This window comes from Corvus brachyrhynchos, unplaced genomic scaffold (assembly GCF_000691975.1).
Source record: "Corvus brachyrhynchos isolate BGI_N302 unplaced genomic scaffold, ASM69197v1 scaffold32, whole genome shotgun sequence".
In the NCBI taxonomy this organism is placed as follows: Eukaryota; Metazoa; Chordata; class Aves; order Passeriformes; family Corvidae; genus Corvus; species Corvus brachyrhynchos.
This window is the reverse complement of record NW_008237919.1, coordinates 11,598,248-11,623,984: the sequence shown is the minus strand read 5'-3', so window position 1 is coordinate 11,623,984 and position 25,737 is coordinate 11,598,248. Positions and strand designations below refer to the sequence as shown.

Sequence of the window (25,737 nt, the reverse complement as noted above, 5' to 3'; positions counted from 1 at the left end):
AATGCCACACAAAAATTTTGAGCAAAAAGGAAATAAAGGACATATAGTTATGATTTTAGACTACCCTCCACTCCTATTCTCAAGAACAATCATCTACAGGGTAAAGTTTTACAAGTATTCTATGAAGTATAATAATGCCTTCAAAAGCTACACTAAAACCATGAATGTATGCCATATGCAAACTATATCCAAGCAATGCAGTCCCTAACATCAAAGAAGCCACAGGAATTCTCCTGAACAAGATCGACATGCTGTTTTTAACCATCTTTAACTCTTACAAAATAAACATTATAAAGCACTCCTGAAACAGAGCACCATAGCAGGAGCAGGAAAAACTATCCTACATTAAAATAATAAAACCAACATTGAAATTGCTAAAGCTGAACTTGAAATTGTGATTACAAGACACTCCATTTGGTCTCATAACATGGTTGACACTATGCCCATCCTGGGGCAGAGTCCTGCAGGTTCTCCTCCTATTAATCACAGGCAGAACACTTGGAATATATTAGAAACCAACAGTAGTTGCGGACTTGACTTTTCGTTAAGCTGGATGCCTTTTATGGGTCTGATCAATGAGTTATACTCATTAGGAAAATAATCTTCTGACAGACCATTCAACGAAATCTGAACACCTGTGAGGAAGACTTTTCAAATACAAGAAAGACAGCAAGAGATTTGCAGAAGTGACAAGGGCAAACTAACTTGTGCTCTATCTAGAGCAGCTTGGGGAGAAATCAAGATGATGAGACATGCACTCCACCTTAGTCACTGAATGACCTGACAAAGAGAAGTGTGTCTCCTTTGTAGATGTGGCAAAGAAGTCACGAGTCCTGACTACTGCACACATCTGCACACCCACACACAGTGTAAAACACACAGCTGTATTTTCTGTCAAGGACGTGGTTTAGGAATTTTGTCCACTGGGAACAAAGACTACTTGTCTGATGTTATTATAAAAATAAACTTTCCCTATAAAAACTGGTACTTGGTTAATGTAGGAATGAGTCAGTCTTAGAGAAGAGAAATTCAGCTGTAAAGTTTGTAAATAAATAAACAAAAACACTCAAAATTCCATTCCAGAAAGATAATGAAATGTCTTCAAATACTCTCATAATAAACTTATTAGTACAGTGTCACTTCTCCTGGCTCCTCAAAAATTTATTTTGCGAGTTTCTCTCAACCAGTATTTTACACCTCAGCCATAATAAAAAACTGCCATTGGAACGTATCAGAATGGCAACTTCCTACCTTCTTTTGCTTAATAACCTTTGACTCATCCCATTATGTAATTCAGACCATACTGGTTGAAAACTACTTGCAGTTTAAACTAAAAATTGATTTTGTAATTGAAAAACATTGCAGTTTGCCATATGAACTGCATTACTACTTTTGAGTATTTCACTGTTGACACAACAAGTTTCACTGTTTTTCAGAAATTACCCTTCTATAACAAATTAGAATAAGATAACCTCTTATTCAGCAACTTCATCTACTTGAATTTTATTTCCAGTTTCATGCCTCTTCTGTTGGTTTGTGGCATGTTCTTTTAATAAAATAAATAAAAATACACTTTAACCAATTGGAAATTCTAGATCTAATCAGATGCCCTCTGGAGAATTCCTTAATAGAGCATATACAATTGTAAAGCCCAGCTTTAAAAGATCAGAAAATCCCTGTTACACTAAGTTCTTCAGAAATAACAAAATCCTACCATTCCCTCCAAGCCCCAGAGAAAGAAGTCGGAACTTGACATTTTCTTAAACATTGCAATCCTCAGAGCAAATTGATAAAAATGGAACTTCCATGTTCAGCAAAATTCTGGTGTAGCAAACTGTGCATATGGCCAAATTCACATGATGTGCAGTCTGAAAGCTGGATCAGGTAACTGGAGAAATGAACCCATAAAGTAAAATCACATTAAGCACGTGCACATTGTTCTGAAGTTCTCAGAAATGTGACAGATTCTATAAATTTCTCATGGAAGCAAAAAAGGAAATGGTGACCAAAAAAAGCCAACAGTTCAAAGAAGTTTGCACTTCCTACACTAAAAACTAATTTCTGCACGAAATAAGTCATAGAACTGGTTATAAGTAAAATCAGCTGAAAACTCAAAAGAAGGGTGCCAAGACAAGGCAAAGCAGATACAGGGAATAAGAAGCTTGAGTCTGAAAAAATTTGTTGTCATTTGTACTGGCAACAGAAAATGGGATTTTAACAGGGACATACCATTCTGACCTCAGAGTACTGGTCCCTTCTTCAGGTAGTACTGCCCCTCTGCCAGAATGCACCAGAACAGGGCAGCTGTTTAATATATGTTTCGCAACACGTGTATGAGCATGCAGCAGAGAAAAGATTCTTAAGGGACATAAATGTACTCCTATGAAGAGAGCTAAGCAGGTTAAGCGATAATCAGACAGGCCATAAGCCAGGTTTGGAATTCTAGCATCTTAACTCTTTGAAACCCCAGACAGGTTAAATATGTTAAAAAATATAAATAAATACAGCATGACTTTTGCTAAAAAGCTTAGAACAGTTCTGGGAGAAGAAAAACGCTTCTAAGACTTTTCACTCATCACTGGTATTTAACAATCATCACATATTCAAAAAAAGACATTTTTAATAGCAATTATAACAGAAGTTAACTAAGTAAGATTAAGTAATTTGGACTCCAGCTTCACAATTAAGAGCGCTGCAGTGCTAAATTATTTCTTCTCTATCAGTTTCGATATCAGCATGACATACTTTGCCACCTCTGATGTTTGGTATCGCTCCCAGCTGCTCAACAATTTTTTCCACAAACAACAGACAACTCAGATGATGTACAAATGGACCAACACAGCTTAAACTGAAAAACAAACCTGGGCCTCGTCTAGTCCAAGTCAGCACTACAGTCTGACTTCTGAAGCAGAGATAACTGCTCCCAGTATCAAAGAAATGATACAAAGGTTTCATTATAAGGAGCATCTCAAAAACCTTTATGTTGATGAGTCCTCTAAGAAGCTATCAAACAGAAGAAAACCCCTGGAGTAACATGCAAACATTTACACTGAAATCAGAATCTGCCAAATCAGAAATTTTCACAAGAATAAGCTGGTGGTGAGGAAAGAGGAAACAACGCTCTCAGATTTTAGGGAGGCTGTATCCCTCCAGGGGGTGCGAAAGTGAAAATGGCCTGCACCAAGGACACTGTCAGGGCAGAAGCTAGTAGCACAGGGATGGAAGCAGATGACTTGGAAACATGAAGGTCAGCTGGGCCTCACAGGCAAGGAAAGATGGTTGCAAGGACAGTGTTGATATGCTTGTCAGTAAGCAAATAAGATGACCACAGGCCTGCTCTACTGCTGGGAGTGGTTTTTTCCCCATTTCGCTTAATCTTATTGTGGTCCCTTACATCACACCTATGCCAAGCTGACACAGTTTCATCTGTTAAGTGCCTCCAGCTATCTCTGTAGAGTCATTACCTTACATACTGTTCAAGCAATATTTAATACTTCCAACACACCCAAATCAGTTGAAACCAAAAATGCCGATTGATAAGCTTTTAAGATCTGTATTTCTGTAAAATATTAAGTCTTATTAGATGATGTATGTCACCATATCTATTAGGTAGTCTGCATCTGTTCACTGGACACAGTCCTGGTTGGTTCATTTACCGTTTAAAGTCTTTCGCACTATGTATCAGACAGGCAGATAAAAGCTTGCAAACCAAATGGAAAAAACAAATTCTGAAGCGTGAATTCAATTTTGGTTCATAATCACACGATTTAGGTGTTTCCATCATGTCAAATCTCTTATTGTATGAGAAGAATAAAAGATTAAAAATTAAAGAATAGGGCTCCTTTGACTTTTTATTTGCCTACAGCTGAGACTCTCAGCCAGGAAGCTAGATTTCTGCATCTGTGCTTCAGCTAAAACAGCAACCATTGCTCCAGCAGGGACATTTCCATGATGATTTTGAACAGGTTCTTCTTTCCAGGAATACTGCAGGTTGGTTTTTGTTTGTTTGTTTGTTTGGGTTTGTTTGGTTTTTTGGTTGGTTGGTTTTTTTTGTTTTGGTTTGGTTTTTTGTAAGCACAGCACCAATTCCACTGACTTTTTAAGATAGCTGCATTGCCTACCTATTTCTTACTGGATAGAGTCAAAACTTTCATGTTTGGTTAATCTAAAATACTGTATTTTAAATAAGCTCTGGTTTCCCGAGCATTTCCTGCAGCTAAGCACTGTACGGTCAGATACACAGCATGACTGATAGTGTAACAACAGAATATTTTTTTCTTTCATTACTGTGATGATAAATATTTTACCTGAGTAAGACAGCAGCTACTTTTTATCTTCTATCAGTACATTCACACATACAGTATTTAATGTAAGCTGCTAACCATTTGTTTGAAGCACCTCACGAAAGAGGTAGTAACAGTATTTTTAATTTAAGTTGAATTTTAAGAAATACAGGCTTCCCTTTGGTTTGGGCTTTTTTTTTTCTCCCAGAGGTATTCTAAAAATAGAAACAGCTGAGACTATTCTGGCCAAAAAATTTATTCTGCACACACAGCACATCAAACATCTTGTCTTACCTTAAAATACAACGGGAAAATTCAAAACATTAAGTATGTTTAATATATTGAATCCTTTGAGGAAAAGAAATAGTTACGAGCAGCCACAACCTCCTGGCAGCATACCTGCCTCTCAGTGACTCTCCTTTTCCAGACTAAGTGTGCAAAAGCAGAAACATTTCCCAGGAGCACAGACAGGTTAAATTCACTTATGGCTTTTTAGAGTGTCCTCCTAAAATATACATATGAGTCTGTGACTCTTTGGGGCAAATACAAAGCTCCAAGTCAAAATTATAGACTTTTACCCTTTAGTTATTTATTTACTGGGTTTTTTTTAAAATGAAACTCTTAAGATGTTTCTTAAATATTGCAGGGCCTGTTTCTTGTAACCTTCTGATTACACAGCCAGGCTACATTATGATTACAGCTGTACCAGGCTCAGACATAAAATAAAGTTTGACAAAACAACTTTGAATGTTTTTACATCGTATCTGAAGTACAAGGCCAAACCAGTCTCAAAAAAAAAATTTGCTGATTTTTTTAAAAAAAGATAATGGAAAAGTACCAGAATTATTTAAGACTTTAAATTTCTGAACCCCAATTCCTCATTATTTTTCATTATTTAAGTGTTAAATGATACTACTCCACACTGGAAAATGATAAATTATAGACTGAGCTCTCTACTACACTATCACAAATGCAATCAACAAGTAAAATTAAGGAAGTGGTAAATGCACCTATCATGCCCTTCTACTGTACTAATCTTCCACACGTTTATTTTAAACCTCTCCAATCACTCTGTTGTCCATTAAAGTTGTCAAAAAATGAATTAGACTAGCTATGCACCCTCTCATTTATGCACATGGACTTTACTCAGACTCCCATATTGTAAAAACTTCGGCTTTACAATGTAAACTTTGCCCAAATATCAGAAACTGAAATAATACAGCAGTTTTAAATTAAAAGCAACTCTTCTTGGAAGGGACAGACTTTACGCCACAACATTTTAAAACAGAGCTACCTCAAACTGGCAGTCTAAGCTCAGACTGCAAATGTTGCCGAGACCTGGCCCAAGCCCCAAACATGGGCTGGTCCTCTCCATCTCATACCTTCCTCACAGTTTCTCAGAAAACAGTTGCATTTAGAGTTCCAAAACAGCATAGCAATGTTTAATGTCTCAACAGCCTGGTAAAACAAGCAACAGAGCATTGCTTCCTGTTATTCTGGTCTCATATTAAAAAAAAAAAAAAAAAAAAAAAAAAAAAAAAAAGAGTACTTTTACTGAAATTGGGACTACTTAATCTTTAGCTAATGTACACACTTTGCTCACAGTTCCTGCTTCTGATTTCACAAGATTCAGAGATCATCCTGACCAGCAGCATTACTTCGCTTTCATCTAAACTTGCAATAGCAAAACACTAAAATGAATTTTAGTTTCAATTCATTTTACCAGTATTCTTTGAAGTATTCTCAGGGTCAGCCAAGTCCAGAAAGAAGTTCTTGCTTCTTGAGTGATAAAATCCTTTTCCTGCCCACCCCTGGCCTGCACAATTTTGAAGCAGAATCTTAAAAGTTTTGCTTTTAAAAAGAAACATCGTTCCAGAATTAAATCTTGTTCAAGAAAGATAAAGACTAATTTCTTTACCATATTTTCAAAATCTAAATGAATATTCTGAAGTCACGAATATGTCTTTCTCTTAGCATCAGGCTGGCAAGAATATGGAGGGTGATACATTTAATCATGGACCTATATACTGGATAACTGGAGGCAGCTACATGTTGCATAAATTTATAGTTATTCTTAAACAAAATACTGCTCAGATACTGCAGCTCTCTTTAAGTGACTGAAGTGTACAGTAACTAGCTCTCAAAAACTGCAAATGTCAAAAGCGTTTACAAATATTGAAGTATTCTTTGTGTTTGATCTTCACTACTGTCATTTTTTAAAATATCGTTTATGTATCTCTGTGGTGCCATAAGCTTTTTCTGGTAAACAAATATTTCCCTTGCAGCTTTTTTTAACCCTTTCCCCCTTTTTAGAAGGGAACTTACCCAAATGCTTATTGCTGTGAAGAATAATGTTCCCGGAGGCAGCATACATGAACAGCCTACAGAGCAAGCATGGTGCACAATTTCTAACTCCCAAAACCTAGCCACCCACAAAAAAAAGATGTTTTCCTAGCTCTGACCAGCATTTATCTTCACACTAGTTCAGAAACAGTAATACTATTAATGTATACAGGTAAGTATAAAAGAGCCAAAAATATATATTTCATATAGTGACTGGATATATACTACACATCAAAAGCTTTTTGCTTATTAACAGAAAAAAAACCTTGACAAGACTATATCACCCACATTTAAGTGAAATGCAGGGGAAAAAAAAGTCACAATCACATGATTTTTTAAAAATAATTTGAACTTAAATAGTTATCAAACAAATTCTATTGCACACAAACCATTTGCCTCTAATACTGGAGATTCCTGGAAAGGAGGATCCACTACTTCTGAAGTATTGACCTGAATTTTTTTTAAACAACTTTTAAAGAAAGGCCCAGATGATTCAATAAATTAAACACCTAACAAAAGCTTTGAAAGCAGAACAAGGAAAACCATATATACAACAGATAGCTGGTAGAATGCAGTTTACTTAAGTCTCAAAGCATTCTTTGACAATAAGGTTGTTTAGGATACTTTAAAATTATTTTTAAAATGACAGTAAATCAGTTACAGGGAAGGTGGAATACAAACACATAACCATGATCCACTACAGGCTGCAGCTAGAAAATTTTAATGGTAAGCAAGCTTTCTGGATTTTGAAGTGACAGAGAGAAACCTTGTACACGTTCAGTAGACAATTCTTACATTAAGAATATAATTCATGTACTAAGGGTTTGAATAGGAAGATTTTTTTAATTTTTTTTTTATCATGGAAGAGTCACTACAGTGTGCATCATCACTGAGCAGGATTTTCACAAGGCATAATGTTTCACAGCAGTGAAGTCTACTGTCACAGTCCTGCTCCTGGCTGGCTCCTTAAGTTTTCAGCCAGCTGGGTTCTTGGTCCAGCTGTGCTGCGTGGTTACAGCTGTGGTTACACTGTGCCATAGCAGGTGGGACAATGTAATAGCCACAGCCCCATTTTACAGTATCTTAACAGCCAAGAAACTGTAACTGAAGATCAAGGCAAGCACCCTACTGTCCATATTCACTTTATCAAAAGGATGGATTCTTGTATGATGGAAAACACTGTTAAGCAAGTATAGTAAGTAACTGATCACCTGTGGTGGTAAAATTGAACTGGGGTGACCAGTGAAGTTGCCATCCTAGGTTTTTCCATCATGCCTGTTCACAGGGGCTGCTGACAAGCTGCAAACACAAGCAGCAACTGAGGTACCACCAATTTACTTCTGATAGGTTATATTGAAGTTCATACAGGATTTGCTACAGTACCTTGTCCAACCATCCCTACAGCAAGTACAGACACCTCTGGGACAGGAGCAAGAGCACAGCCAAGGAGAGCAACCACATGCACCACCCCACTTCCCTTGCGCAGATGCCAGTCATACGGTTTTCTTAATTTGCTCAACTGTCTTTTCACTGGCGAAGATTGACAACAAAACCCTAATAAACCCACAGGGACTAAAAGATCTTAATCATTGTTAGCTTCATGCTTCTCATGTAATGTCAAATATTAACCCCCCCGTCTAAAATTTCAATTGAAAAGAACAAAATATTGACCGATGCCTGTTAATTAATGATTCAAAAACACTACAGAAAAATAATCTGTCAGCAAGCCATGAAGAACATACAGAGAAAAGAAGCACCTTTTTTGTTAATAAATTTGCTAAACTTTAGATTAAATGCTTAGATAGCTAGTTTGGGAATGCATAGCCCTAATTAAGCAGATAAAATTAAGGGGCTGTAAATTTTCTTTTAAAAAGGACTTACAAGTTTCTACATTTCAGGTTATTTACAGAAGAATTAATTCTATGAAGACTTTCAGTATACCATGGCTCCAATTTAACAGCCTTCTTTCTCAAAATGCTGATAAATTTCAGAGGAAAAATTATTTCAAATATCAATTATATACAGTGATCCAACAAACAAGGAAGAAAGCTGTGACTTAGCTTAGTTAGGAGAAGGACAGGAACTCCTCTGGGAACTTTGTGACTTCCAATACTTACCTGATCTTCTACTCCGGATTGATGTTTCTGAATGTCTTCTCATCAAGAGCAAAGTATGCATGCAGTTCTCTATAGCAATTTTCCAGTCCCCTTCCGTAAAGATCACTAAATTCTGTAATTGGCCTTGCACTTTAATATAAAGTGGAACTTTATCATTTGCTTCCTCTTCCCATATATGTTCGTAGGGACAGATGTATCTTCTGAATCAGGGGCTCTGAAATACAACTTTCTCATTCTTGTTCAAATCAACAAATCTGTTTGCAAGGATTTAATACAAACAAAAATCTGCATCTGAAGACATTCTTACAAAAGCCTCCCTCAGTTCTAAGTCCTGTTCTAAAATACCTACTTTTAAAGGAAGCAAAACATACAGTCTTGCATGAAAGGCTTCTGTAAAATTTCTTGCTACAAAAAGTGCTAAACTGGAAATGAGAGACAACATAGATATAGAAGTGCACAACCAAAGAAGGTTTCTTTTACAAGGCAAACCTATTTTAATACTTCAAAAAGAACAAAGCTGAAGATTACTCTCAATAAATGAATGACTTTTCATGTGTGGATCCCGTTTTTCAAAACAGGTCTGTCTGGTACTGCTTTATGAAGTATCAGATCTAGTCCAAATTTAAATTAGCTGAATCACATCCCATGGGGTTCTCAAGCTCTACCAGTCCTTATTCCTCCTACCCTGGTACCTGCACATGTCTCAAGCATTACTGGTTTTAAAAAGGGATCCTATTGCCTGGTTTAGAATACATAAATTCATGAATGAGAACACTCATCTGCCTTCCTGATCACTGCAATTAAATCAGGACAACTTTTGTTGTCCTGATACCAAGGGTATCTGGAACTACAACTTCTCAAAATCCTGGTTACCAGTCTGCATGCTCCACTGCTGTACTTTAAACACTGGCTCTCACCTGCACAGGAAACTGCAATTCCATACCACAGGCTTCTCCAGTCTCAGCTTCTTTTAAGCACTACATGGGAGATTGAAGAGAAACACACTTTGCCACAAAAGTAATTTTCAGAAACTACTGGTGAAAGCCACAGTCTCTAGTGGCAAACTACCTACCCAGCCTTGCTCTAGGAAAGCCAAAACAATCTGGAGACTATCTGGGATGCAAAAGCAACACAGATAAATTACCCTGAGGAACAAGAAACCAAACTGTGCCAAGCGTAACTTTTACCCAGTCATTTGGGATTCTGGGACATGAGCTAGGAGCCCATAGGAGAAAGTTCACATTCGCATTTAAATCCTCAAACTGAATTCTAACTGAGCATAACAAACAATACATGACAACAGAAAGGAAAAACTCTTCAAAATTACTTCTGGGACTTTCCACAGTGTATCATTAAATTCAAACACATATTGCCAAAACGTAAAACAGAGTAATCACAAAAGCAAGCTATTCTTGAGGTTTACTGACTCTTCTGCTCATCTTAACTTAATGAATCCTAAGCATGTCAAGACATGTTCCTGGGAACGTGACCATGCTACTTTCAAATCCAGTATTTTGGGGTTTGGCAAAACCCCAAAGCTAATTCATCTGTTTTTAACTTCATGCTTTATCATATTCACTTTTTTTCCCAATAATTTGTTGGCTTTTCCTAACCCACAAACTGCAGTCCACTCAAATTCCTCCCTAATTCACAAGTACGTAACAAATTTTACATTTGAAGTGCCATAATACCCATTTAGAAGTGTCACCTCCTTTCTACTCTATGTTCAGGCCATAAATACGAAAACTGGCTACACTGCATAGCACCGCAGTTTGAGACTTGCAATAAAAAACAAAGCCACGGAATTTCTACTTATTGATGTTAAAATAAAAACCAAAACAGTCCTGAAATTGAAACTTTCATCTTCAAAGATGATTTTATTGAATTAAATGCAATGCTATCCCAAAGTATTTCATATAATTATTAACAACACACATATCTGTACGAGAAAAACCAAGGGGTTTTTTTGTGGATCTTTTTAGCCTTTGTCATTTCAGCCGAAGGAACACTAGGGATTCCAAAGAATGTTTATGTATAAAGCAGACTGTTAATACGAAGTATTTATTTCTTTTTTTAAGGGGATAAACAAAACATGTTTCTTATCCATATTCCAAAATGCAGAACTCATCCACTCACTGTATGATACAGCTGCTGCAAATTTACAATCACAGAACCTTGACTAACTTTCGTTATGATTACAGACTGCAGTAAATGATACTGAAGTGTAACAATTATTGCACCATGTTTCAATGCACTGAATGCAGTAAAACACAGATAAAGATGCCTGTGCCAAACCACTTTATATAGTTATGCTCAAATTTGGGAAGACTACCACTTTTGGGAACGCTGTGTTTACAAATCTTAAAGAAAAGTATTTGCAAAGAAATTTAAAGCACATGTAAAAATAAACAGACTTGTTTTAATTTCTCTCGACCACTCAAATGCACGTATGCATCATTCCACGCCACTTTTTTAATAAAAAGTCAAAAAGGTAGGGGGCACATTAATATACTTCAAAGCCAGTTCCTTCAACACCTCATTGTGGAATATACTACCTAAATATTTTAAAGAACAAAATCTTAACATTCTGAGAGCTAATCCCCCTCCCTTAGAATAAGGTTGTCCTCAAAGAACCTTAAGCTCACTGAAAATCACAACCTACCTACACACTGTACTTTTGTTCATTAATTTTTTGTCTCTGCTCAGGTAAGCAAATTTTGACTGATGACCACTTCCCGTAAATGAAGTGGATCGATAAACCATTATTAGTAAAATATATTGTTATCTTCCAACCTTCTTACAATTCCTACTGTTCCATAAACAGGAAAAAATCCATACTGAAAATAAAATGAAAACAAACTTATAATAAAAAGGTTCTGAGTAGTTTTAAAGCAAAACCTAAATGCAGTAAAAAACAATTATCACACTCAAACTAAAGCAGGAGTCATTTACTAGAGAAATTTCATTTTAAAAGCAAAATTATTACTTGCTTGAAGATTTAGGAAAAAGATGGATCAGCAAGTTAAGTGCTGGGGTCTTTTTTTCCAGAAAAAAAAATTAAAGGCTGTAGAGATCTAGATCTACAGCATCTAGAGATCCTTTCTCCAAACAGAAAGCCATAGATGCCTTGATCCTGTAAAGACAAGTTATTCTAGTAATACAGATTTGCCTCATAAGAAAACCACATAAGAAATCACAAATGCCCCCAAAGTTATTTTTAACTGTGTATAATTTATTCTCTGCTAACCCCAACAGAACTTGAATACTGACAACTCTTTCTGTTACCCACCTTATAGGGAACTTTTCCACCTTACAAAGAAGACAGAAATGCTTCCAAACCCAGTGCTTGGGACAACAAAAGAATAACTTCAAATTCATGAACCAACAGTTTTCAGAGATGACTGGAAGGACAAAACCAGAAGCTGAAAGCACAGAATCCCTATTTCCAAATACAAAGGAGAAGAGGGAAAAGATAAACCACCCCCAACAGAAAACTTAGTTTACTGAGAAAATAATGGAACAAAAAATAAAAAAATAATTAAAAACAAACAAAAAAAACCCAAAACAAAAAGAACACCAAAAAGCAATTGGGAAAGCAGATGGTGACCTTTCAGAGTCTCGAAAAGGAACCTGCTGTTGCACACAATCACGAAGTTGTAATTTTTTTTTCACCAAAAAGCCAAAGAGCACATCCACATTGTAAGAGTGATGCCCAGAAGAGGCATCGTACAACCAGCTGTGGGGTCCTGCAGTTGCATGGTTGAACTACACCAAGCGTTTTGCATCAGCCCTTCTCACAATGCTTTCCTAGGGTTCCTTACCTCAGAAAAGTGGCAACATTTCAAAGTAGATTTGCTAACTAATTTGGATATGCTTATTCCGTAAAAAAATTTTAAGCCATTCAACCGAAACACTTTAGTGAAATTATTCCTGAAGCACTGACACTTTAGAGGACCTATTCAAGGAGGCTACCACCAAACACAGCCTAAAAGAAAGCCTGAAGAAAGCAACCAAGTTGCCCAAGTCCACAGCAGTTAGTCCTATGGTCCCTGAGCAATTCAAGTGCAGCCTCAGGTTCAGTGTACCATGCAACACAACCCAGTCTGGCAATGGTGAGGCAATGGGAGGAAGAAAAGCAGGACAGGCTGCTGTCTCCAATGCTGCTACACAACTGTACAGCACACCCAGCCCCATCACATCCAGCAAAGAAACAGTAGGACAGCAGGCAAATGTCTTCCTCCTTCCACTTACAAAGTCAACATACACCACCAAAAAGCCAACAGGAAGTTTCAGATGTCCCTGGTTCTGTCAACAAACCTGGCCTCTCAAGTTAGGTAACCAGATAATCCAGACACTCTTCCTTCACCAGCACAGAGCAGTACTGCTGCCCAAAGCAAGCAGGACTTGGCACTGTTGGATACAAGGATGTGTCTGACAGCTGGCTCTCCATCTGACAAAAGGAAGGTGGTATCAAATACTGCGGCAAACCCATAGGTTTCTTTTTTTGAGGAAGAGATTTCTATAATGACTTCATAACCTGTAGAAAAATACGAATCATACCACCTAAGTCTTACAGGAACAATCCTTCTGTCTGGAAAGGGACTGGATCCTTCAGGAGCTACAACATGTAGGACATAAAACTTTTCAGCTTCCACAACTCCCTTCTGGATAGATTCTGAATTCACCTCACACTCACTAATGCTGCTTTCTTTACTTGCCTTAAAATGTTACGATTTCAATTCTAGCATCCCTATACTTGACAATATTAAGTATTTCTTCTAACACTGTAATCATTAAAACTGTATTAGATTTATTTTATTATGTAAGTTCAAACTTGCTACACACGGAATGGCTCTTGTCAACGAGTCATATACCTATTGATGGAAGCATGCATCATAGCTGGCATGCAAATAATAATAAAGTCATAAGAGAAATTGGAGAGAAAGGGTTATATGCTTTACCTGAACAAACTTAATCACAGCATAAGCAACTGGTATTAGGGTATAATGACTAAAGTTTCACAATTTCAACACAGAGCACAGACTGCTCCTTTGCCTTGCAGGAAGGGAAAGGGCTTGGGTTGCAAAGCCTCTCTAGGCAGTGTTGCAGAAAGAGCTGGGTTTCACTCAGCTCCTCCCTCTCCTCTCTTTACAGCATCAACCAACTACACCAAAGCAGCCTTTTGTTCAGTTCCAATGGAAGAAAGGCATCTCACACCATTACAATGCGAACTTCACCAGACCAATTAAAACACTATTGCTGAAATTCCACAACACTCCAGTCCCATAATCCCTAGGGCAGCAATTGATAAAACATGAGTGGGACCCTACTCAAGTACAAAATATTTAAGACTTGAGAAGACTATAGCCAAACCAAATAGTAAATAAATACATTTTGAATGAGAAAACGCCAATCTTCATTATTTTGTTACATATGTATATAACGTTATATTAAGATAACATGCTAATCCAAATATTAGTCTAGTTCACCCATACAAACACAAACGCTATTCTCATAAAAATCACTTTATTATTACAGGGCTCATTTTCCATGTTTTATGGGAAATTAGAATTCTTCAGCCAAAAGGCTGTGCACCAAACTGTGTTCTTTTTTTCCCAATCAGATGTTAACTTATTAAAAATTTTGCAGGAAACATCAGATTCTCCCTAGCAAACAGATACCTCATACTCAAGAGGAGCAGTTGCTATCATATTCTGCATGGTAGTTTCTGGCTCCTGAGCTTTCAGTTCTCCAGAAGCCAGTATCTACTGGGCAACACCGTTAAATGGCTCATGAACCCATGAGAGCCCTTATACAATCTCCCTGAGGAACCTATCCCCAGCATCTGATCACACTTAACCCAAATTCTCTCCAACCTCCTGAAAACCCTTTCATACAAAGCATCATAACAATCTTGTCCCTTCCCTTTTCCTCTCACTTTCCTTTTGCACTTGTGAGGCTAAGTATTGTACTTGTTCCCAGCAGAGAACAGCTCCAGTTCTTCCCCTCTGCTTTTCTGGTCCAAATTGCTAGAACCATTCCTTTTCAGTCCTCATAACAGTTAATAGACTTCTGTAAGTACAGTGTTCCAGGTGAGGTCCTAACATCGTTGAACGCAGCCACTGTATTTCCCTAGTGTTTGGACACATGCAGTCCTATGAATATACAACAACATACTGCAGGTTTGAACATCTTACTGTTCACTACAAGGACTACCTCCTTCCCTGCTAATTGAGCAGTACTCCTCATCACAGATTTGTACTGTTTGGCATTTCTGTACTTGCTTTTTTATGCAAAGTGCATATATTTACTTTCTGTTCTCTCAGCCAATAATTCAGGAAAGTATTGACAAGTACTAGGCTCAAGAAAATGCATATGAAACCTGTAATTTCCCCTACAACTTCACAGTGAAATACACATACTAGTTTTCCAGACAACTTAGAGAAACTTTAGCCTACGACACACCTCCTTAACTAAGTTATATAGACCACACCAGTGTGTGCCAAAAGCTCTTGTTGAAATATACAGGATCTACTCCTCCTTCTCTACTCAAACATTCTGCTTCACCACTGGAGAACACAATTGTTTCAGCACAGTTTGGTTTTGCATAAAACCTTTCAAAATAAGCTTGAAGAATAACACCCAATCAGACTCCATCTGCAACCTAAGTTTAGGCTTCAGCTTTACAAGTCCTAACCAAGAGACTCACCCTCCGTTCTAAGGAACTGAGAAAACACATTGCTAGGTGTTTAAAAATCTTAACAATAACATTATAAGAAGAAACAAAGAAACAAAAAAAAAAAACCAACAAAAAAAGCACAACATACACTAAGAACTATCTTATTTTAGAAGAAAGTAAGAGCAGAGGTCACAGAAAAATAATTTTTTTTAAAAAAAAGGGCTATTAATATTAGTTTTGACAGAATAAAAATATCTATATTTTCTCAAACAACAGCTTCTTTTCCTCCCTCCTCCCTCTGATTTTCAGAAAAACTATGCAGTATTCACACTGACAAGTCCCACTTTGAATTTCAGACCATACAGCTTGGACAACTGTCTCCATACAAAGAAATCCTAGTTAAAAAAACCCCAAAAGATACATTATAAGGGCCAGAAAAACTGAAAAATATTTCTTCAAGAATTCCAATCTTTAATACAGATTAATGCAAGGCTAAAACAAAGATGCTTCTGACATTGAAACCTCAGGCCACATAGAGCAAACACAACAGGAAGTATTTTACTATTGGAAAGATTTCATTATTTAATTTTCAAATTCCAGTAAAAGTTACAGTCAAAACTGTTTATACTGAAGCACATTAAAATATGCATGTAATTTTGCAAAATTTCCTTGACGCTAAACTCAGATACAGCTTTTTATAGTCTGCTTCTATTTGTGATATATTAGTTTAATATTTGCATTTTGAATACTGCCTGCATTTTTCCCTGTAGAAGAATTACTTTGAAAGACCTTTTTTCTGTAGCCTCAGACTCTATAGTCTTGACTGATGGACAATTTCATTATTTTTAATTTTGATTTGCATTTGTCATAGTTGAGTATTAATTTTATTCCAGCATTGTTCTTTAAATTCAAATATTCTAATACTGCTTTGATTTCACACACCTGAAAAACTTCCATCTGATCAGTGATCCTAATCCAAATCACCTCAGGTCATTTTCAGGAACAAACTGTCCAGACAACTTTTTTTTCCCCTTACAGAGAAATAGCACTGTTCTCCTGTGCGCACTAATGCATAAATTGAAAAAAAAAAAAAAAGTTTCTCTAGGTAATAAGGCCCTTTTGTATGCTCCACCAAACCAACCAATTCTGCAGTACAGGTTTTTTGCCAGTAATTGAAGAATTCAGAAACAGCTGCATTAAGAATCCTGTTTTCAAAAGCAACACTTAGGCTTGCCTTACCAACAGGCAAGAGAAGTGTCAGGGAAGGAATCGCTTCTGGAGTGATCTCAACCAACTGCCTATAAAAGAGATGTCTGAAGAGGCAGGTGAATCAGATTTCAAACTGTTAGTAGTACTTAAATATAAGTGAGGCAGACCAAGTCACTGCATCTAACTGAGCATACTTCACATTTCCTCTGATCTTGGAACAAAGCCAATAATCCTAAATTTGTCACACCAGAATTCTAATGGCTCATGCTAAAGAGAATATGATCATTTTATTTGTCACACAGATATGCAACCAGCATCTAAAATTAATAACTAAACAACCACAAACTAAAACAAAGTTTACCACTTACTGTATTTATCTGCAGCTCATTTACTCATTCTCTCACATATTCTATTTCAACTGCATCTTACACTAGCCTAAGACAGCTCTACATTGACATTAGTATCTCAGGACACAGCACTTAAAGCCTAAAGTAGAACAGGCACCAATGAACCGCACTTAGGAGAATCAAAATTATTTATAAACTGCCCAAACATGCAGAGCTTTGGCAAGAGCACAGAACAACTACACAAAAGACAGTTAACAGAAAACAAACATTATGCACAAAAGACCAGTAATCTTGAATCATCTTTTACTACAGATACTACCACTATTAACTTGAGCGGGAGACAGCTCTCAAAGCAGAATCACCACTGCTTTGCAGACAAGCTCACCTTCAAGACTTGAGTGTCACATTTAGTGAGTACAGATGCACAGAAATATCAAAGTTAATCTTCTAACTATCCAGGTAAAATTAAGTAGGGAAAAAGGAATACTTGGAGCTTGTTTTAGTGTAAGTTTCCCCTTTAACCACTTCATGAAATAAAATCACCATCGTCTTTTTTTGCATACATAAATCCAAATTAAAATAACAGTTTCCATTCAGAAAGAGTCACCATCTGATAATTATGAAGAAAAATAATGCAGGATTATGAACTACTAGCTTTAATAAATTAACAGAGAGATAATCCTAAAACTCACATTTCTGTATACTTTTCTGTCAAGTATACTTGTAAACAAAAATAAACCTATCTACGCCAGGCACCAGCCTTACAACCACATTCTTGTTCACACAGACAACCTAAACAATCCCAGCAGAACAAAGATTCTCATTTCACCAAACTTAGGGGACAGGGGTATAACAATCCACAGATCAAGATATAAAGATATAAACCATACACACAAACACATGAATGTGTGTTCATGCAGATCTCAATAAAAAGGTCTCCCTACAGACTACAGATTTCAAAAGCTTTACCAACTGGTAGGACTTTTTTTTTTTTAATTTGTTAATACGAAACCCTTATAATGCAAGCTTTCTTTTATCCCTCCTGCCCTGAAAGGATCACAAAGAGCAATGGAAGAGTATTCAAACCCCTAAAACCTAAGACAATATTCAGTTTCTGGCTAACCATATTCACATTCAACTGCATTTCTCAACTGCTTCTTTCAAAATTCTTCATTAGCCTGTATAACTTGACAACTCTTTCTCATCTTTCACTTTTAATTCCTCCACATATTGCACCTCTGACAAGATAAGAGATGTTGATTTCAGTTATCTGTGCACAAACTCATGTCTTTCTCAGTATCTGGGAGAGCATATACACCGAAGACTTCATCTGGGGACTGAATTTCCAATGGAAAGACTACTTATTTTTAATAAAGATAACTAAAAATTACAAAACGTTCATTTAATTAGATGTCAGATTGCTAAATGGATAAAAAGGGGCAAGTAAATGTCACCACAAAAACACATAAAAATACAGAATTCCAAAGACACTGACTTGGTCCACATTGCACAGATGTAACAGAGGTTCCCTACAAGGAGGGATGGTAAGAATGAATACCAGTAGTCTTTTTAGACAAGAAGCTAGCAAAAAAATCTTAACATGCTAAACAGGGAAAAGTGTGAAAAGTGGCTAAATTGACATCACTGTAATATTGAGTCATTTCCAGTGCTGAAATAACCCAAAATGAGAATAAACATGCAGATGAAAGCAACTTCACATGTGTATATGGTCCAAAAAAAAGTAGTAACTGGTTTGGTAGCAGTAATCTGATTTGGGCCAGTGTAAGTAACTGTTTACAATGTCAGTGAAACTACACAATTTCATGTTGATACTACCTGCTTTTATCGTCTCATATCTCTTCTGTTACTTGGAAATTACAGCTACCCAAACCATTAAGCTGTTTTACAATGTTTTTCTTCTCAATAAGGATATTCCAAAATATCTATTGTAGGTGATCACTATTTTAATTCAAGAAATATTGGATTAATATTATCCTAAAAACTGGAAGACATTACTGCTGGAAAAAGGAAAATGGAAAGTATCTTCAGGCTTCCAACAATAAGCAGAAGCAAGTCTAAACAAGGAGCATGGATATTACAAGAGCAACAAACTTTCTCATTGGTCTGAGGGAAATTTTGAACCTGGTGTGCTAAGGTGTTCAAATCACAACATACACCACTTCAACACAATCATAAACCAAACTGCTACTTCAAGAATTATTCTCTGAATGCATAATAGAGATGACATATCTATCTGTAGATGTCTACCTCACAGGTCCAAATCTCCCACTCAGGATCCAAGGCATGAAGTGACTGAGACTTTTGCTAAGGTGCTCACAACACCCAGAGAACAACTAAAAGGCAAACTCAATCCCTAATATCTTAAATTATTTTGTCTTGGTGAACATCATGTGACTTTACAGCATTTTCTTCAATATTGCTATACTGTAGTGATATACACAATCATTGTCACGCAAAGACAGCGACCTCTCAGTCCCTTCACTTCACTGACCAGCTACACAAAGACGATGTGACATTTCATTTTCTCTGGGATGAACAACTCTAAAGTGTATGACCTGTGCATCCCATCCTGGATTAAGTAAAACTAATCCTAATTAAACTTTACATTGTAAGGAGAAAGCCATTATGAAAACAAACCTAAGGGCCTTACTAACACCTGGGGATAGTGCTCTCTCTGATGGACAAAGATGGCTCCAGACCTGTATTGTTTATGAAGTTACTTCATTCCCAAATGATGTGAAGAAGACAGAGACTCATTAACGTACCCCACAAATCCGTAGCCTGAAGCACATGCCTGCACAGGTTAAATAAACAAACATCAATCTCATATGCTGTTTTGCACCTAGCCACCATCTTTTGGCCCTGCCCTACGATACACACACCTTGAAGAGACCACAAAGCCACTATCGCAGATGCCAATGACAAGTAGGGCAAGTAGATTTAAAGGCCAGAAACTCCAAGTCAAAAACTGCACAGCTCGGGAAAAACCAAAAATAGCCAAGTGTTGTCAGCAAACAGGGGAGGGCACCAAGAATACTCCAGCTAAATACCACTTACAAATAGAAGAGGTCTCTAATTGAAACAGCTGTGAGCATACACGGATCTCTGTGTGAACACCTATGTAACTCATGCCTCAAAGGTAAAGCAACCTTCACATCTGTTAAAAACCTGAAAAAATAATGGCTTTGTTTGTTTGTTTAGTATAGTTAAAGGAGTATTACATTCAATTAGATTGAGCAAATAAGTGAACAGGTTAACTAAGTATTTGTCCAACTGTTCTATGCAGGATTCAAGGTCCAGCTGTAGAGCACATGCAGACAGTCCCAATAGCAACAACCCAGCCTTTGGACAATGGCAGTTCAGCACGCATCAACGCCACTCATCTGAGCACATCTGCAATATTCCTGCTTTTTTGTTTAAAGTTGATCAGTATACACCATTGCAGCTAAATGAATACACACACTGAATTTTGTTCCATTACATCTAATAGACTCTGACTTCTCCAAGTTTTCTTCAGCTTAATTCTTCAAGCATTATTTATATTTCATATATTTATGTAGAGCTATAAGCACACACCTGTGCTAGTCTAGCACAATCAGGCACTGATGCAGATCTGTTTTGTTTAAGTTATTCAAACAACACAGCCCAGACATGGACGTATTTTTTTTTTTTTCCTCCAATCACTCCATTTAACTCAACACCACAGTACGTTATCCCATGCATGTTTCAGGAATTTTATTTACTGATGTTTAAGTGTATATTAGATAACTCCAAAATGCCTTTATTTGTCAGCAGAGCAATTTTACAGTAATGCAGCAACAATAACAGAGCAAAATAAAAGTGCAATTCATTATAAACAGCTACATAACTAGGACTCTGTAATACAAAGGTAAAGAGAGATGCCTTCACCCTTAATATACACATACTCTGTAGAGAATCAAAAGCACACTGACTTCACTAAACACCTCTTGTGGACTTAATTAAACCATGAAACAGTGGTTTATGCTCTCGTCAGCTCTGCTAGCAAACAAATGCCAAATCATTGAGGAAACTTAATTCAAAATATCATTACTCTCTTTGCTTGTTTGGTTCGAGAGCACTTTGCAGATCACCGGTTTCACTCTTACAGGCCCTTCGTGGCACTCCCACCTGCCCAGACCAACCAGTGTACAAGAGCAACAAACAACTCATTTAATAAGAAGGAGCAAGGTAGTACTGACAATTAATCAAACTGCACTTCTGTTCCAGCTGATCAGTGTCCAGGTTATTTTGCCTTTGATTAGGAAACACCTTTTTATTCCTGACTGGCAAATCCAAAGTACCTAGAAACAACATGAAGTTTATTCACTTCATCTCTCAAACCTTCTCAAGTCAGTGAACCATTCAGCCTTTTGCTCTTTAAATTGGAATAGCTAAATGGCAAACTTTTCTTTTGATGTATTGCAGGTGACAATACAAGAACTCTTTGGGTCAAATTATTGCTTCAGTATTGTCTATGCTATCCCACACTCAAATTCTTGATGGATCAGAACAGTAATTCCACTCACCAGTTCATAAGGTACTAGTAATCAGATGGCAGCTAAAGAGAAAAAAACTTTCTAATGTAAGCACATCTGAAAGCACAATGACCTTGTAATTAAAACTGTGTCATTACACAGGCACTCTACTGAGCACTGCTTTGATTATTTTACAATATATTAAGAACCATTCTTTTAACGGAAGATACACTAGAACACTTAAGACTAAGTCAAATTTCTTTATTACAAGTGTTACTATGTATGCTAAATCCTTCTCCTGCAATATTTAATTAAGCACTAGAAATGAGCACCCAGAGATTATCCTGACTGACTATATGTAATTAAGATTAAAAGATATTTATCATCCAAAAGCATTCAAAAAATGCTCCAAAGACAAGGCTACAGATCATGATATTTATGTAGATTTAAACATAAAATATATAGTATTTTTATTAAGTTTTCCCAACAGTTTCATCACCGGCTACCTTGTATTCCAATACTTCTTGCTACCTGTCAGCCTTTTGTCCCTTAAAAATAGCTCCTGTAACAATACAATAACAAAACAAGTACTCAAAAACCTTCCATGGCAAATCAGTTAAAACATAATGCTGTTATAATCTCTGTTCTTATACATATCTGGACTCTGAGTATGTTTTAAATTACAATATCAATACGCAAAACGTTTTTTGAAAGTTCAACACACTCTTAAAACAAAAAAGCATAACAGAACAAATCAAAAGATTTGAAAAACGTTTAACATAACAGTTCATGTTTAGTTAAGAATATGATTAAATAATAGGTCTCTTTTAGAGTTTGCTTTTAGCTGAATTGAACATGCCTATATTCATCTTTGCTCATTTCTGGCAAGAGCATAAAAAGCAACTGAGACCAGGGAAAAAACCCCGAAGGCCTCAGATGGTACCATTTAAACACCAAAAGCAGCAGATTGGTAATACTGAGAGCCCCAATGTCCCTAACACTGGCAATGAGAATTAACATGATAGGAGTTATTTTTTCTTCCTTTGTATGTTATCAAAGAGTTTCTAAACCTGAAATCTTGCACTGATTTTTTTTTTAGTACTGGACAGATCTTAAACAGCTGAGAGTCGTAGCACAAACAAAAGTTACATAGTTGCATATTTTGCAACTATGCAGAAGAGCAAACCCCAGGTTTATACCCTTTACTGAAAGGCATGAGTTCCCTCCTTCATTTCCTCACTATGGATAGCATGCAAAGAATGCAGCTTCTGTCTCCATTTAAAGTTTGAGAAGTGAGACAAACAGAACTTACTATAAAATCTGCTACTCTTAGCAAAATAAATTCTGTAAGTCTATTATGATGGATACTCAGCCTACAGCAGCCAAGTGCTAGACTTAGGATTTGCCACTACAGACAAGGGTGGGTCTGGCTCCTGGAAACAGACACACTTAAAAATGAATCTGACTGTTAGGATAACTATCAGAAAATCACCTTTGGATAAGACATGCATACATGAACTGAACAAACCAAACCGAAAAAACTACTGAGAGGCATGTAAGATGGCAGATTTGAAGATTTTCCACCATAAAGCCTAATTTTACCATAACTCATTTTGCAAATTCATCCCAACTGAACTGTTCTATTTTGGGTTAGTAGCTTACTAAGTGATGTTTGTAAAAAGCTGAACTTATTCTGGAAATGTTGTATAAAAGAAGTATACCTGCTACAGACAGTTACAGAAAAAGGCATCCTATATAGAATCTTGGACTTCACCTCGACTCAGCCAATTTCCATTGGATACTCTGAAATATCACATCAGTGACACCACGAACAGACCAAAAACATCTCAGTTCAATGACACGTTTAAATTAATTGCCAAGCCAAGATCTTGCTCCATCTATGAAATACTCCCACCTATGATCTCCAAAACCTAATCCAAAACCAAGAACAGCAATAGCCTCCTAGATCATGCTTAAACTGGAGAAAAACACAGCAAACTACCTGAAATATCTCTTTAGAAACTTGTTCCTCTTTTCCTGATGTAGCAGTTCTCTTTAATTCAGCTGCCTTGCCGGAAATCAGAGATAATTGTTAGAGCCTTAGGCAGGGCTTGCAAGCCTGTCTAGCAAGGAACAGTTTTAAAAATTACTTTCCTCATTTATCAGAGCAGACTCTGCCAACCAACTTCTCCATTGGTTCTCACAGCAACTTTCCAGCCAGTTTTTTGTCTGGCAGGATCTCCTGGGTTTGTTTAGTTGCTCACTTCCCTGTCACACAGGTACCTGTGCTGGCAGACCATTGTTTGCCAGGAAGCATTTATGAAGGCAGGGAAAAAAGGAAGCACAAATCTTTTTGTGGTGGTAATAATCATAAATAGCTTGCTCAGACATGGCACCTTGCATAGATGGTTTCTGTGTCTTGCTTCCAAAAGACAAAAACATGACACTGTTCTGAACAGTCCACACTGTTCAAAACCTTAATTCCCACAATTTTTCTAAAATCTCTTCATCTAATGCTTGTCACTTCTGTGATGGTTTGACCTTGGCTGCACACCAGGTGCCCACCAAGCTGCTCTATCACTCTCCCTTCCCACGTGCACAGAGGAGAGAAAATAAAAGGGAAAATGACTCTAGAGTTAGGTCAGTTTATTAAAGCAAAACCAAAAGTCAGCATGTGCAGAAGTAAACAGGGAAAAAAAAGTTTATTCTCCACTTCCCATCAGCAAGCCACTTCCCAGGAAGCAGGCTTCAGCATGTGTAACAATTGCTGCAGAAGGCAAACTCTGTAAAATAACAAATGACCCCCCCCTTCCTCCTCTTTGTCTTAGCTTTTACATCTGAGCTGACTTCATATGAAGAATATCCCTTTGGTTATTTTGGGTCAGCTGGCCTAGTTGTGTCCCCTTCCAGGATTTGGCCCACCCCCAGCCTACTGACGTGGGGGAAATGTCAGGAGATACAGCGCTGATGCTGTGCCAGTGCTGCTCAGCTATAGCCAAAACACTGTTGTGTTATCAATCCTTTTCTGGCCACTGATGCAAAGCACAGCACTGCGAGGGCTGCTGTGGGAAAATGAATTCATCTCAGCCAAACCCACTGCAACGTCCTATAGAAAACACCTTTGCAGGCTGTAAACGGTAACACCAGCATTCTCAAGAAATGACAGGTAAGTAAAAATAATTCTAAGAGACAGAGCTTATTCCTTTCTGCCCTTGGAATGGTGAGCTACAAGACCAGCTGCAAGGAATCAGAGAAATCACATAAATGAAGAACAGCTTAATAATAATAACTTCCACTTTATAAACCCTTAAACAGCTTTCAGGGGACACCCTCCTTCCAGTCTTTAATCTGTTTATCAACTACTAGTACCTTCCAGGACACTGAAAGCCAAAACAGGAGATGCAGAATCTGTTCTCCCACTCCTAATTTAGCTGCAGCAGTGGAATCCCTGGATCTGGACATTTACTTTTCACAACAACCCTATGGCAAGTTCCTTGGAGTTAACTGAGGAAAGCTAGACTTTATGCCTAAGTAATGTGTGTGTTAACCCCTTAACAGAGACCTTATTTACTTAAAGGGTTAATAGAGACATCAAAGACAAGACCTTACTTAGAAAGTCCATCAGGTTATTTTAAGCATCCCAATAATCCAAAGTGTTCGCTTAACAAAGGTGTTCTCTGAAACAAATAGAAGACAGTACTCTCTGTCTCCTATCTGGACACAAGCTAACAATATTTTTAAATGGATATCATGCTTTTCATTTTGGTGTATTTCCCATAGGAAGGCTCTATAAGGAAGACATTCACTTGAGAATTGCTTACTTAATTCTGGAAAAAAGAAAAATGTGCCATATCCACAATCTCAAGTTATATCATCCCTCAAAACAAATCTATAGGTAAAAAAATCCAACTGTCCAATTCTAGAATATATACCTGATGGCATATCAGTTTGAAGATTGCAACTCATGTTTGCAAATTAAGAGTAAACACATACTCTTCACTAAAGAATTAGCAAAAATAAAAAAAAATAAATCCAGAAATCTCAACACTTCTCTGTAAGAGGATGAAGACACATACACACACACACAAAAGGAACCTTCACCATTAAATTTATTAATTGCAATATTGAGAAACTATTGGTTTCTGAAAAAATAAACTAAGTCCAGCAAAGCTGACAAGTAATACAACAGAAATTTCACCTTTTAAAAGAATTGATCCTTCAAGAATCTTCAAAACACTTGAA

General features: G+C 37.0%; 1 protein-coding gene across 2 annotated transcripts in view; it reads right to left on the bottom strand.

Moving 5' to 3' along the window:
- Positions 1-25,737, bottom strand: part of CNOT2 (CCR4-NOT transcription complex subunit 2) — an 81,368-nt gene that overhangs the window by 41,010 nt on the left and 14,621 nt on the right. Inside the window, exons 1-2 of one of the 2 annotated variants that reach the window (XM_017733231.1) lie at positions 20,463-20,467; positions 17,144-17,147 (exon numbers count right to left, since the gene is read on the bottom strand). The exons of the other annotated variant lie outside the window; for it this stretch is intronic. The gene's annotated coding sequence lies outside the window, so the exon portion shown is untranslated. Of the gene's footprint in view, positions 1-17,143; positions 17,148-20,462; positions 20,468-25,737 lie in introns of those variants that run through there. 2 annotated transcript variants of the gene reach the window in all.